Source organism: Ornithorhynchus anatinus, chromosome 12 (genome assembly GCF_004115215.2).
Source record: "Ornithorhynchus anatinus isolate Pmale09 chromosome 12, mOrnAna1.pri.v4, whole genome shotgun sequence".
Classification (NCBI taxonomy): Eukaryota; Metazoa; Chordata; class Mammalia; order Monotremata; family Ornithorhynchidae; genus Ornithorhynchus; species Ornithorhynchus anatinus.
In genome coordinates, this window is record NC_041739.1 from 39,417,181 (window position 1) to 39,433,104 (window position 15,924).

At 46.7% G+C, this 15,924-nt stretch overlaps 1 long non-coding RNA gene across 1 annotated transcript; it reads right to left on the reverse strand.

Annotated features, from left to right (window-relative positions):
- Window positions 1-9,439: 9,439 nt before the first annotated feature.
- On the reverse strand, window positions 9,440-15,467 carry LOC114815645. Its single transcript, XR_003763441.2, has 3 exons — window positions 14,792-15,467; window positions 14,290-14,334; window positions 9,440-9,655 (listed from the first exon to the last, which is right to left on the reverse strand). It is a non-coding gene; the product is annotated as an uncharacterized LOC114815645 (long non-coding RNA).
- Window positions 15,468-15,924: the final 457 nt, after the last annotated feature.

Sequence of the window (15,924 nt, forward strand, 5' to 3'; positions counted from 1 at the left end):
CTCTCTCCTTCCTACATCACATATGCACTTGGATCTGTCCGCTTTATCATTCCACAGCATTTATGTACATATCCACAATTTATTTTAACGTCTGTCTTCCCCTCTAGATGGTAAGCTCCTCTTGGGCGGGGAGCCTATCTACCATTTCTGCTATATTGTGCTCTGTCAAGCTTTTAGTACTGTGCTCAGCACACAGTAAGTGCTCAATAAGTACCAATGCTTGTCGGATTGATTACGGCCCCCCAGGATCTCTTTTGATCCCACCTCCAACTCTTAGCTCTTACAGATGCTTAGGTATTTTGTAGCTCCTCTGGGGAATAAAAGAGCAGGCTAAATAGCCACCTGGAGATAAGGGACTCTCAGTGGGTTAGGGTGATATAGTGGCTCAAGAGACCTGAGGGCCGTTACCGTTTCCGGAGCTGTAGACTGCATTGACCAAATGACACGTCATCAGATTGAACTGGGCAAGGAAGAGCCCCACAGAAATGATGATGATGATGATGATAACAAAAATTCTGGAATTTAAGTGCTTACTATGTGCCAAGCACCATATAATGACTGGAGCAGATATAAGTTGATCACGTTGAAGAGGAGGCTGCCTCACGTGGACTCACAGTGTAAGGAGGAAGGAGAACTCATGTCCCACCCCCATTTTACCGATGAGGAAAATGAGGCGTCTAGAATTAAAGTAACTTACCCAAGCGCTCACAACAGGTAAGTGACAGAGGCAGGATTAGAATCCAGGTCCTCTGCCACCCAGGCCTAGGCTCTCTCCATTGGGCCGCGCTGCTTCTCTGCTGTGATCAGAGAGCGTTTTTCAGAAAGGCGCCATGATCTAAACTGATAGTCCCTTCAGGACGATAAAAGAGGCTCCCCAGAGATGGAATCCCCCAAGCAAAAGCCTCCTTGCTTTCTGGGCCGATCCCCGCCAACTGTCTTCTCAATTTACTCGGACAAATGTGCACCGGATTTCACTGTCGTGCCTGGTCTCGCTATCTGGCTGTGGGTAGTGGATCGACCGAAGCAAACCACCAGAAGAATGTTCCTGTGCTGGTCTAAGCCATCTCTGTCATTCCGAATTGTATTTTTGGCACCCCAGGGATTCTCCGCCTTGTCCAGAAGATCTGGGTCAAAGGAAAAGTAGAAAAGGAAACAGCTGTGTGTGAACAAAATAGATTCCCAATGCTGGGATGGACAAGAAATAGCTAATTACAGGATTTTGTCATGAAAGAGAAACAGAGTGGCTTAGTGGATAGAGCATGGGCCTGGGAGTCAGAAGGACTTGGGTTCTAATCCCAGCTCTGCCACTTTTCTGCAGTGTGACCTTGGGCAAGTCACTTAACTTCTCTGTTGCCTCAGTTACCTTATTTGCAAAATAGGGATTAAGACTGTGAGCCCTACGTGGGACGGGGATTGCGTCCAACCCAATTTACTTGCCAGTGCTTAGTACAGTGCCTGGAATAATAATAATGATGACGATGGCATTTTTTAAGTGCTAACTATGTGCCAGGGACTGTTTTAAGCACTGGGGTAGATACAATGTTATCAGGTTGTCCCACACGGGGCTCCCAGTCTTAAACCCCATTTTACAGATGAGGTAACTAACTGAGGCACAGAGAGGTGAAGTGACTTGCCCAAAGTCACACAGCTGACAAGTGGCCGAGCCAGAATCAGAACCCGTGACGTCTGACTTCCAAACCAGTGCTCTCGCCACTAGGCCGAGCTGCTTCTCACGGTGTTAGAAGTGCAGAGTACAGAGTAAGCGCTTAACAGATACCATTAAAAAAACCCATAGAAGCGGCAAGTTTTGGGAAAGGAGTTCACCTCACTTTGTTCTTTCTCCTCTTCTCTCCAGCTCGTCTCAAGACGGAGGGGAGGAAAGATTTTCACTGTTGGGTCAATTGTCACATCCCAGAGATCCAAGACACGCATCCTTTCCCTTCACAACGCTCCTGCCGGCCATTTCAATCTGCCCGATCCTGAGCGAAGAACTCTTAAAGATGCCACTGCCAATATATCACCGAGAGGTGGACGGAGGGGCCCGCTGATTGTATCAGAGGAAACGGTGGCATGCGGGGGATCGATGGCAGGTTCCCATGAATCACCGCAACACACTGCCAGGGAATTCTTTGGGGGAGACAAGGGAAATTGGGCTGAGAGGAACCAGATGAGTCCTTGAATCGCTCAAATGGAATCCAACCGGCTGCTGAGACTGGCCAAGTACCATTTTGACTCACGTTCGGGCCAGAGGAGCAGGAATCAGTCACAGGGGTTTTCCCATCCTGCACAATAGCTCCCTTCTTCTCCTCTTCCTCCATTCACTCAATATTCCCACATACGTATCTTTCTCCCCTTTTTTCTCTCTCCCTCCCTCAGAGAAGGAGAAACCGGTGGTCCAGCTCTGACCTAGCGACTTAACGAGATCTACAGACAGTCTAGAGATGACAGCTTGGTGGCCTTCTATTGGTATTAGAGGTGTAGATGCTTTACTTCTTTAGTGGGTTTCTATGTACTTAGAGGCTCCGTGGTGCTTGTGACAAATTGACGTTTATTAACCTAGACAGCTGAATTTCAAGAGCTGTGACATTCTAATGCTGTGGTCCCTCTGGACTCATTCTCCTGTAACTTAAACTCAGAGAGCGCATTGCAAAATCGACTCTCTGCCTTTCCTGGGCATTGAAGGATAATTCTTTGGGAAGCAGGATATCTGGTTATTAATATATATCCATGCCCTGAATCCACTCTTTCAAATGAAATCTTTGTCTTGCAGATGTTGTGAAATACCCAGCAGACCGTAACCACATCTGGCAAAGACAGAGGTCGCTGTCATTTTCCAAATGGAACCGCTGCAGAATTCCGACGCGTCCCCTACTCGCGGCTCAGCCAGGTTGGAAAACCGGTTGAGGTATTTCTTAGCCTAGAGGATGCAGTTGTCAGAGCCAAAGGAGGAAAGATAATAACGACGGGATTCGTTAAGCGCTCATTGGCATCCTCCCATTCCACGTCCCACGGGCTGGCCAAGCCCTAAATTGAGAAGCAGCGTGGCATAGCGGATAGAGAACGGGCCTGGGAGCCAGAAGGTCGTTGGTTCTAATCCCGGCTCTCCCCCTTAATCCCACTAATAATAATGATGAGATTTGTTAAGCGCTTACTATGTGCCAAGCACTGCTAAGCACTGGGGGAGATACAAGGTTCTCAGGTCGTCCCAGGTGGGGCTCACAGTCTCAATCCCCATTTTCCCGTTGAGGTAAGTGGGGCACAGAGAAGTTGAGTGACTTGCCCAAAGTCACCCAGCTGAGAAGTGGAAGAGCTGGGATTAGAACCCACCACCTCTGACTCCGTGCTCTTTCCACTAAGTCACGCTGCTTCTCTGCTGTGTGACCTTGGGCAAGTCGTGTGCCTCAGATACCTCATCTGTAAAATGGGAATTGTGACTGTGAGCCCCACATGGGACGGGGACTGCATCCAACCTGATTTCCTTGTATACCATAATTATAATAATAATGAATATTACTCTTAAATTGTGGAGCAGATCCCCATCCTGATCTTTAACCCCTTTACCGATCCTACCGCCCAATACGCCGTAGGCGTTCGATAAGTACTCAATGCATAATGGGCGGAACACCTTTCCTCCCGCGCCTTCACTCCTGCTTGGCGCTCTCCGCCAATAAATTATCGACGGTGCGAAGTCCTCAGTATAGATTCAATCTGCACGTCGCTCTTCAAAGCTGGGAAAATGACTAAGCGTGGCGGGTATTTCTATTGCACCAATCTGGGTGGGGCTTTCCAAGGTTAAAGAACAACTTGAACTTGGACAGGATGCTTCTGTTTCCACTGCGGATTACCACACTTCTGGGTATAATTACTCCGAGGGTGGATGAACGGCAGAGTCCCTGGAGGTCTTCGGTCTAAGGGGGGGAAAAGCGTTGCTCTGCCTGAAGGGAAACATATGTGTGTGTGTTTGTGTGTGTGTAGGGGGGGTGTCTGTGACTGGTCTTCAGTGGCTATTTTTGACTCCGGGATCCTGATGGGGTTATCGACAAATTAGCGGTATATCTGCCCTAGCACCGTAACCCGAATCGCATCCTGTTACGCTCATCCCGTCCCCACCTCTCAGAACGTCAGTCGGCAACCATTTACTGAGCACCCAGAGATTGTTTAACTCTGAACCGAGTGATCGACGTAATCACAGCCCCTAATCGTTAATTCATTTATCGGGTCGTATTTATAGAGCTCTTACTGCGTGCTGAGCACTGAACTAAGAGCTTGGGAATAGTACAACAATAAAGTGGAAAGAGCATGGGCTTGGGAGTCAGGGGTCAAGGGTTCGAATCCCGGCTCTGCCACTTGGCAGCTGTGTGACTGTGGGCAAGTCACTTCACTTCTCTGTGCCTCAGTTACCTCATCTGTAAAATGACGATGAAGACTGTGAGCCTCACGTGGGACAACCTGATGACGCTGTATCTACCCCAGCGCTTAGAACAGTGCTCTGCACAGAGTAAGCGCTTAACAAACACCAACATTATTAAAGAATCTAAAGGGGAGAGAATTCCCGGTTAGACATGATCCTGTCGATGAGCCCTGTACGGGCAGGGACTGTTTCCGGTCCGATTACTTCATGAACACAGTTCTGCCACAGTGTTTGTTTTCGCTAGGTGCTTCGGCTAGAATAAGCTGTGGTTAAGAAATTAGGGAATGGTCACTCCACAGCGCGGGCCTGTTTGTAGGTATGTGTTAAGCGCTTACAGTGTGCAGAGCACTGTTCTAAGCGCTGGATTAGCGCACACTGTTCGTGTACGTTGTGGCCCGTCTGGGGAAGAAACCACATCAGAGATGGGCTACACTTCAGCTCCCAGAATCACAAAACATCTTCCTTTCACAACCCCCTCGTCATGCCGGTCCTACGGTCACCCCCGTTATTTATGTATTTTATTCCTATTTTCAACACTTATGTACCCGTATGTCCGTTTATTTATACATTTGTTTTACAATGGTATTTCTGAAGTGCTTACTCTGTGTCAAGGGTTGGCCTAGATGGTAAGATAGAACAGATAACGGTCACCATCCCACATGGGGCTCACATTCTGACGGGAATAATTTTCCTCCGGTTATTCTGCTGGCATATAAAAGCAGCATGGCCTAAGGGAAAGAGCATGGGCCTGGGAGTCGGAGGACCTGGATTCTAATCCCAACTCCACCAACTGACTGTATATATCTTTATCACTATTTATTTTGTTTATTTTGTTTAATGAGATGTACATCACCCTGATTCTATTTAGTCGCCATTGTTTTTATGAGACGTTCTTCCCCTTGACTCTATTTATTGCCATCGTTCTCGTCTGCCTGTCTCCCCCGATTAGACTGTAAGCCCGTCAAAGGGCAGGGACTGTCTCTATCTGTTGCCGACTTGTACATTCCAAGCACTCAGTACAGTGCTCTGCACATAGTAAGTGCTCAATAAATACGAATGAATGAATGAATGCACTGCCTGCTGTGTGATCTTGGGCAAGTCACTTCGCTTCTCTGTGCCTCCGTTACCTCATCTGTAAAATGGGGAATCCATGTCTGCTCCCCTTAGATAGCGTGCTCCATGCGGGATAGGGACTGCGTCCCATCTGATTAATTTCGATCGACCCCAGCACTTACAACCGTCCTTGACACATAGTAAGGGCTTAATGAATACAATAAATAATATTAATAATATCTGTACTATGTCTTGTTACATCTTTGTTCTTCCCCCTACTTCCTAAGACTTGTTTCCCTCACTGGACTATTAAAAGTGTGTGTGTGTGTGTGTGTGTGTGTGTGGTGTAGTGAGGGAACGTAAGTTAGAGCGAGAGTTGGAATGCCCTGTTAAATAGCATTCCAGAGCATGTGGGTTTATTTTATTGTTTGGTTGCTCTAAGTTGTCTGATGGCATGGCCAAGAAGTCTCCCACCATTTCCTCTCCCCTTCTAAAATCCCCTCCCATTCCAGAATCCCATTCTCCCCCCCGCCCCATGCATTCTTCCATTCCCCCCAGCCATCCCCTCCCCTTATCCCCATACATCCCCTTGAGTTTTTGAGTATTTAATGCATCACATTCTCCTGCTGCCCAGCTCCTGAGCCATTGTTCACCGCACCAGATTTTCCCCCTACCCCGTCCTCCAGTGATATCAGAAGGAACTTCTCTGGGGTGATTTCCAAGATCAAAATATTCTGATGTAATGGGTTAGGACCCCAGCTTCACCAGTTTCAAAGAAATGTGAATTGATGAATTGAGGGTGACACAAACCTTTCTAAAATATCAGAATTCTCACCTCCTCAGGGTCAAGATATGACATCCTGATTTGAAGGCCTGAGTTCTAAAGAAGCCATTTAAGTTGTCAATATGTGTCAACAAAGGGAGCCGTGGGGATGATGTTCTTTATGCCAGAAAAATAATCCTTCTAAATTTTCTGAATGTCTGTTAAAGACAATGGATCCCCACGCGGCCCAGTGGAAAGATCCTGGACCTGGGAGTCAGAGAATCTGGGTTCTAATCCTGACTGCCAGTTGACTGCCCTGTGACCTAGGTCAAGTCACTCTGCTGGACCTTCGTTTCCTCATCTGTAAAATGGGAATTCTAAACTGTAAGCCCCCTCTAGACAGTAAGCTCATTGTGGGCGACCCATATGGGACACAAACTGTGCCAGACCTGATTATGTTCTATCTGCCCCAGTGCTTGACACATAGTATGTGCTTCACAATTGCCAGAATTACTATTACCTAACGATTTCCGAACCCCAGAAGGGCCATCATCACTACCTTGAATGATGTGTTCTAAGCCAAGCCTGTGAAGCTTAACATGCCTCATCATTCTTTCAAGATAGCACTTTTATTGTCTTCTTTTCCCCATATCCTCTCACCCCACCTCCTTTTCCATAACTCCATTCCCATTTTCTTATTTAACATTTTTCCCCCTTTTTTTCCCACTGCAGCTCTCTCCTTTTAGGGGGTTTGTATGCTAGACCTATAGAATTTTAATGCCGGTGAGGACAGTTAATATTTGTAGTCTATATACACGTTAATACTCAAATTAAGCTCAGGACACTATGTTATTGGTATATATTTGGACTTGTAAATTAATAGTATTAACTCTACCAATAATCAATAATGGTATTTGTTGAGTGCTTGCTATGTGCAAAGCATTATGCTGAGCATTTGGTGGCGGGGGGTGAGATATGACAGAGTTGGTGGAGGCGTTCCCTGCTCACATCGATGAGCTATTATTTAAATTATTGTTTTGTTTGATTTGGGAGATCGTAAGCTCCCTCTAGAATGTAAGTTTGTTGCGGGCAGGGAACGTGGTTGTCGGCTCTGCTGTATCTTGCCCTCCCGGGTGCCCTGTGAAGTGTTCTGAGCCCAGTGAATACCATGGATCGATTGATGATGTGTGGGAAATGATATTTCCTTTAGCACTTTCTAGCTTAACCCTCCATTTCCCTGGAACAAATGAAGGGCGTTAATTGGAGTTTTTCAGCATTCCCGGTTCCCTCCTTTCCTCCAGGTTGAGGAGCTCGCTTCTCCTGTAGTGAGAAGCAGCATGGTGTAGTGGGTAGAGCTTGGGCCTGGGAGTCAGAAGGTCATGGGTTCTGAGCCTAGCTCCACCCCTTAACTGCTGTGTGACCTTGGGCAAGTCATGTCGTGGCTGAGTGGAAAGAGCACGGGCTTTGGAGTCAGGGCTCATGAGTTCGAATCCCAGCTCTGCCACTTGTCGGCTGTGTGACTGTGGGCGAGTCACTTAACTTCTCTGTGCCTCAGTTCCCTCATCTGTAAATTGGGGATGAAGACTGTGAGCCCCACGTGGGACAACCTGATTCCCCTATGTCTACCCCAGCGCTTAGAACGGTGCTCGGCACATAGTAAGCGCTTAACAAATACCAACATTATTATTATTATTATGTCACTTCTCTGGGCCTCAGTTACCTCATCTATAAAATGGGGGCTGAGACTGTGAGCCCCACGTCGGACAGGGACTGTATCCAACTCGATTTGCTGGTATCCATCCCAGCACAAAGAACAGTGCCTGGCACATACTATGAGCTTAACAAATACCATAATTATCATTATTATCATTATTATTATTATTATTGAGGGTGCAGAACAGGCAAAATGGAAACTCCCAGCACCCCAACACTTGTGTCCCTGTCCTTAATTTATTTAGATGAAAATCTGTATTCCTCTCTAGACTTTAAGCTTGTTGTGGGCAGGGAATGTGTGTGCTGTTGTGTTGTACTCTCTCAAGCGCTTAGTAGTACAGTGCCCTGACCACAGTAAGTGCTCAGTAAATGTGAATGATTGTTCGACTGAGCTAAATTAAGACTGCTTTTCTCAACTTAATGATAATAATATTTGTTAAGCACTTCTTATGCTTACTAGAGAAGCAGTGTGGCTCAGTGGAAAAAGCCCAGGCTTGGGAGTCAGAGGTTGTGGGTTCTAATCCCAGTTCCACCACTTCTCAGCTGCTCGACTTTGGGCGAATCCCTTAACTTCTCTGTGCCTCAGTTACCTCATCTATAAAATGGGGATTGAGACTGTGAGCCCCATGTGGGACAAGCTGATTACCTTGCATCTACCCCAGCGCTTAGAGCAGTGCTTGGTACATAGTAAGCGCCTAACAAATACCATCATCATTATTATTATTCTTCTTAGTAGGCACTGGGGAGAATACAAATAAATTGGGTTGGACACAGTCCCCGTCCCACATTGTGTTCATAGCTTTCATTGTGTTCATTTTACAGATGAGGGAACTGAGGCACGGCGAAGTGAAGTGACTTGCCCAAGGGTACAAAGAAGACAAGCAGTGGAACCAGGATAAGAAGCCACGACCTTCTTACTCCCAGGCCCACGCTCCAACTTCTCTGCAAGAAATCTAGCCTGGGGTCACCTGGGAGCAGCCAAAGACATCGTTCTTGCTTCCCTCACCCGCTCTGCAGGATTTTGGTAGATGCCCCTTTCAGAAGGGAAAACTCTGGGGAATGGTCATCCCTCGCTTCCCTACTGGGGGTCTGGAACAATAACATAATGGTATCATTATACCTCATTCTGAAGACATCCACCCAAGCTCACTTGAACCCAAGGTGTTTCTCTGAGGAAACGCCTGATTCACCCCCTACTTCTTACACCAGAAGGGTTGTAGTTCCCTCCCAGCTCCGGGTGACCTTAAGCACCATTTCTGAACCTTGGAACTTGGTGACAGGCCCCTCCGTATTAGTGTTTATTTAGTACGGAGCGCTGTACTAAGCGCTGGGAAAGAAATGCCCAGATGAGGTATAAACATGGTCCCCGGCCCTCTCCCCGCAGTGACTCACAGTCTAAGACCGAGGAAGAAAGGCGTCACGGGGGGAGGTCGATAACAGACATCGCAAGAAAGGTGAACAAAACTACCGAAGACAAAAACAACACAAACACCAAAGGATTTCAGACTCCTCACGGATTAGACCAACAGTTCCAGAAACAGCGGTGAACTGCTCAAGACATTCCTTAGGCGGAGACCTCCCTGTCCAGGCCTTCTCCGGGCTGGAGCGGGAGCTGATGGGAGCCCTGGTGTCCTGAGGGACGGGGCAGCTTCCTTTCCATGTAGCTGGATCCCAGGGTCAATAGTGAAGGGATTCGTGGCTGCCCGTCATCTGCGCTTAAAAGAAAATTAGCATTCCAGGTGTTAAAGCCTCGGGACCCATATCTGTACCCGCCAGGAGCCGACCAGATGAGCACTGGACTGTCCAGGATAAAACCAGGCAAACATCCATCCACACTAAAGGCGTCGTCGACAATTCGAAATATTAAATGATTTAATTATAGCGGTCTCATCCCTTCATCCTTTTGGTTACCGTAAACCTCCGAGTGTCAGCTCGGAACGTTTGCAAGCACAGGAGAGCCCGAAGAGCTAAATCCATTCAAACTTCGATCAGATTACAGCACGACCAAAACTGAACAAAGAAGTCCCTGTTGCTTGTTTTGAACTAGAGTTTTAACCTAACTGTGCCAACCTTATGTGAACTGAAGCAAGAGTGTCCTGGTGATCAGCGTTGGCAGTTCAGACAGAAAGACACCCATTTAAGCTTTTCGTTCTGGCACCGCTCCTGTCTCTAAACAGCTCGGAGCGTGTCCGAGATGTGGGGCTGTTTATAGCTCCGGAGAAGGCCGTGGAGTCCATTTCATTATTAGGCATGTTGATATTTTTAAATTATGAATACGCTGACGTTGTCGATGATGGTCCCATTTCACCACAGATCCGGTCACTCCCGAAACCCCTCCTAAAAGAGACCTGCCGTGGGAGCTGGACTTTAAAGACCACCCCTCGAAGAGAAATAAACAAACAAAATTGGGATTTAATTTTAGGATCTCGCTTAATTAGTTCCATACGTAGGCACCCTGCTAATCGGAGACATGAACACGATGCTATCTTCAGAGCTCCCGGGTTAAGATGTTGGTTTTCGGGTCATTATTCAATGTCTGATTTGGGGTTCAATTTTAAAGGTCTCCAACATTCCCCTTGCTAGCTTTGCCCTGCTCAGATGTTCACAACCCAGCTCCGCACGATCCTTACTGGCAATAGCCTAGCTCAGGGTCCTTGTGTTTCTTGTTCGGGAGGGCAAAATGATGGTTTTCCCTTCTAAAAGAATGAGCCACGTGGCCTAGTGGAAAGAACAGAGGCCTAGGAGTTAGAGGACTTGGCTTCTAATCCTGGCTCTGCCACTTGCCTGCTGTGAGCTTGAACAAGTCACTTAACTTCTCAGTGCCTCAGTTTCCTCATCTGTAAAATGGAGATTTAACTCCGGTTTTCCCTTCCTCTTAGACGGTGGGTCCCACAGGGGACAGGGTCTGTGTCCAATCTGATTATCTTGCATCTACCCCACAGTGTTACGCATTAGAGGACTTGGCTTCTAATCCTGGTTCTGCCACGTGCCTGCTATGAGCTTGAACAAGTCGCTTAACTTCTCAGTGCCTCAGTTTCTTCATCTGTAAAATAGAGATTTCACTCCTGTTTTCCCTTCCCCTTAGACTGTGGGTCCCACAGGGGACAGGGACTGTGTCCAACCTGATTATCTTGCATCTACCCCAGTGCTTAGTACAGTGTTAAGCATTAGAGGACTTGGCTTCTAAACCTGGCTCTGCCACGTGCCTGCTATGAGCTTGAACAAGTCGCTTAACTTCTCAGTGCCTCAGTTTCCTCATCTGTAAAATAGAGATTTCACTCCTGTTTTCCCTTCCCCTTAGACTGTGGGTCCCACAGGGGACAGGGACTGTGTCCAACCTGATTATCTTGCATCTACCCCAGTGCTTAGTACAGTGTTAGGCATTAGAGGACTTAGCTTCTAATCCTGGCTCTGCCACTCGCCTGCTACGAGCTTGAACAAGTCACTTAACTTCTCAGTGCCTCAGTTCCCTCATCTGTGAAATGGGGATGAAGACTGTGAACCCCAAGTGGGACAACCTGATTACCTTGTTTCTACCCCAGCGTTTAGAACAGTGCTTGGCACATAAATACTATTATTTATTTACTTAACAAAATGTTATCTACTAAAAAAATGTGTTACAGGGACTGTTTCTGATCTGCTATTCTTCTGTCAGTCTCAGCACTTAGCACAGTGTTTGGCACATAGTAAACACTTACCAACTACCAGAGTTATTATTATCATTGTTATTGTGATTCTTTAAGATCCTCATGCTTCCCAAGCCTCCTCCCTAAACTCCACCCACCTCCAGCCCACATCACACCTTGTATGAGTTCTAGCAGGCCAGGCTTGGCGGCGAAAATTCAAATACCAGACATAAAAGTGACCCAAATACAGGCCCAAGTGTCGAAATCATTCCAGACAGGGGACAGGCCTATCAAACACAGGACCGCCCGGCCTGAAGCGCTCACCTTTGCTTTGGAAACTGTAATCCTGTGGCAGCTAACTCTCAGAAAGCTACTCCATCGCCAAATAATTCTCTGGGGGAAACCCGGCCCCCTTCCCTAGGCACCTATCAGGAGAGCTGTTGTCCTGTTTGAAGATGACGCTGCCAATAGCAAGGCTGTATCTCTGAGCGTGAGTGCCTTTGAGAGAGACTCTCTTGCGTAACTGCACTCTTTTCGCAAGGAAAAGCGCTGGGGGATACAAGGTGAGCAGGTTATCCCACGTGGGGCTCACAGTTTTGATCCCCATTTTACAGATGAGGTAGCTGAGGCACAGAGAAGTTAAGTGACGTGCCCAAAGTCACACAGCTGACTTTGCGTGACTTGCCCACAGTCACACAGCTGTCAAGTGGCAGAGCCGGGTTTCGAACCCATGACCGCCGCCTCCCAAGGCCGGGCTCTTTCCAATGAGCCACGCTGCTTCCCTAAGTGATATGGTTGAGTCATCTAATGAAATCCCATTATGCCGTTCTTTTAGAAGATTGATCTTTGCTACCTTCCTAAGATAATAACCAAAGGTTTTAACTCTGAACTCTGAACTCTGACTCCCAAGCCCGGGCTCTTTCCACTGGGCCAGATCGGGGAGAGGAGATGTGCCTCCTTTGAATCGACGTGCTGCGAAAAGTTGGTCTTTGGGACTGAAAGTAATAGATTCCTGATGCTTAGGGAGGACTTTTGTGAAAGAGTCCTCGTAGAGGGGCTTTCAATACCTCGGAGAACCACCGAACAATAATACCAAGCAGCGTTTCAACTGCATCAGCAGGCAAGAAAGCTTCATATATTTCTGTGAAATTAAGTCTTAAATGCTACTGTTTAAAGGTTTTTATCCTGTCAGAAATGATGTGGATTAATAATTGCAGGGTCATCTTTGGTTTCAACACCTTTCAGCTTTGACACTAACTGACTGTACCCCTTTTTAATTCCATCATTGTGCTAATCACCTCAGTGGATAGAACCTTTGCTTATTCTCTTAGGAAGATAGCAAAGATCGATCTTTTAAAAGAATGGCATAATGGGATTTCATTAGATGACTCAACCATATCACTTCGGGAAGCAGCGTGGCTCATTGGAAAGAGGCCGGGCTTGGGAGGCAGCGGTCATGGGTTCGAATCCCGGCTCCGCCACTTGTCAGCTGTGTGACTGTGGGCGAGTCACTTCACTTCTCTGGGCCTCAGTGACCTCATCTGTAAAATGGGGATTGAGACTGTGAGCCTCACGTGGGACAATCTGATTGCCCTGTATCTACCCCAGCGCTTAGAACAGTGCTCTGCACCTAGTAAGCGCTTAACAAATACCCTTGATTTAACGGCTTGTACGGAGGGGCAGGAAGATTGCCCGCAGGATTCCACAGCCTGAATTCTTGAACTTCTGGCTTATTCATGTACCCAAGGAGGAAGAACGGTTAAACGCTACGTCACACAGTGAGGATTCTTTTCTAGAGACTCAAACTCAATGAAATCAAGTTCTAGGAGGCAATTCCCTCTCTAGTTCCAGCAAGTCACAACTTCTCCTCGTTCTGGAAATGGGACCGTGATCTCCGATGCCGAATTCTTTCATCCACCGCCGGTCCGCACCCAAGAACAAATACAAAGAAAACACTTGGAGAGCTTGATACACAAGTCACGGCTGTTGAGAAGAGCAAATTAAATACCATTCTTAACAGCGGATCGAAGTTGCCTGGCCAAATTTAGTATTAATTGTTTATGTAACGGAAGCATTTTCCCTAAGTGCCTTCTGAACGTTGACAGCTGAGAATAAGTCCTAGTCTTCTGTACGATCCCGTACGAGTCAGGAAACCGCACTTGCTTAGGAAAGAGCCAGAGGTGAGAGCAGAAAGAATAAAAACAAGTTTCTTCATGGACTCTCACGGATGGTTAGAAAAAGCCTCCAGACTTCAAACATAAGACAACTTGTAAGCCCGTCAAAGGGCAGGGACTGTCTCTGTTACCGATTTGTCCATTCCAAGCGCTTAGTACAGTGCTCTGCGCATAGTAAGCGCTCAATAAATACGATTGAATGAATGAATCGATCGTATTGATTGAGCATTTACTGCGTGCAAAGCACTGTACTAAGCTCTTGGGAGAGGACAGTATAACAGTAAACAGGCACATTGCCTGCCCATAACAAGTTTACAGTCCAGAGGGGTTTCAGTCTAGAAGGAAGAGCACGTGTCTGCCCACTTTCCTGTACTGTACTCTTCTAAGCATTTACTACAGTGCTGGGCACGCAGTAAGTGCTCAACGAATACCATCGATAGATTGATTGATAAGACACACCAGGAACTTCTCTGATTTAGGAAAGCAGTTCGCAACATCAAACTTCCAGTACCGTTAAGAAATCGCCGTGGAACTGTTAGTGAACCATACCTGGTGTCCGCCCTGCTCAAATTTCAGCGATCGTGGAAGCACAACCTGGAAGTATTTAGCATAGAAAGAGGCATTAGGTAAGGCTTTCCTTTCCCTGCCTTTTTGTTCCTAATTATTTCAGAACTCCTGACACAGTTAATTAGGCAAAAATAAAATACCAAAGGAATTTCTACTGGCATTTGGCAATATAAATATTGTACGTACACAAACGATGTTTTGTTAACATTCTGCAATCCCCTGTTCTCAATTTCCTCCATTCTTTTATGGAATAATAGTTTTGGTTAAGCCTCCGGATACAGGATAAATTGGACCAAGTTTGAAGCTCAGCCTTCTTAATAACTCTTCTTGTAAAATATTCAAAATTTCCACGTAATTGTTTCCTTCAGGTCTGTAAACACTGGGGCATTCACAAAAGCCGATTCTGATGAAACCTTTGAGATAAGACTCGTCAGAGTCATAGAAATTAGATGAGACCTATCAGATCAAATCTAGCCCGTCCTACCTCTGGACTCACGGTGCAAGCCTGCTTCCAGGCAAACAGTTTCCCCGGGCTTTGTCGAGTCACAATTTTAATGACCCAAAGAACGAGACTTCTACCACTTCCTTTTCAGACTCAAAGATGATATCTGTAAGAAACTGTTCCAGGGTCTCAGCCTAAATTCTCCATTTCTGAATTTCAACCTATCATACTGGGGCGACTCCCCAAGTCCACAGGATGCAAATACCTCCGGCGTTTACCGGGGTAACTCTTTTTTCCATGCTTTTCGCATCCTGTTTTGATGTCACGGAGCCAGGTTTTCTACGTTCGGATCTTTGACTCTTGCCCCGTGTCAAGATTAAAAATGATCCAAGAGGCTGATACGATGAGAATCGCCTTCTCAGCTCTTCCTCTCTAAAGGCGGACCTGCTGGCAAAACAATGAAATTAAGACCCAGTGCCATTCTGAAAGAGATTTCTCTAGCTCAACGTACAAGACTCCCCCCAAAGACATTCTGAACTTTTCCAGTGCCAGTGCCCTAACCAATGCCTTCGAGATAGTTGGAGCTCCCTGGGTGAGAGACGGCAGGTTTAATGGAAAGGAGAACCCTCTTGGCAACTCTGAAAACTCCTTTCCCAAGGAAGGGCAGAGGGCTGAAAATCAAAACTAGTGGGAGAGCCAAAAACCCGTAACTCCACCCACTTTTATTTCTATTTTGGGCAAGAGTTCTATACAGCTTTATAAATGCTGATTGTGTCATCACAATCCTCGGGTGATGCCGGCCAGAAGGAACAGACTGGTTTTTTAAAAGCCTTCCCAGCTCTCTTCACCATCTGCCATTACCGGCCAATGAGCAAGCTTTTTCCCTTGAGAATATTTGCTTCTGTATTTGGTTTGTTGTGTTCAGTCCATCAGTGGCATTTATTGAGCACTTACAATCGCAGAGCACTTTACTGAGCATCTGATATAAGGCGGAGCGAGGAGTATAATTTCTAGAACAGGAATACACGGGGCAATGTAAATCAGGGCCTCCCGGGAAATTGGAAACTCACTGTGGGCAGGGAACATTTCTATTGATTCTGTGCAGCGTGGCTCAGTGGAAAGAGCCTGGGCTTGCATTCATTCATTCAATAGTACTTATTGAGCGCTTACTATGT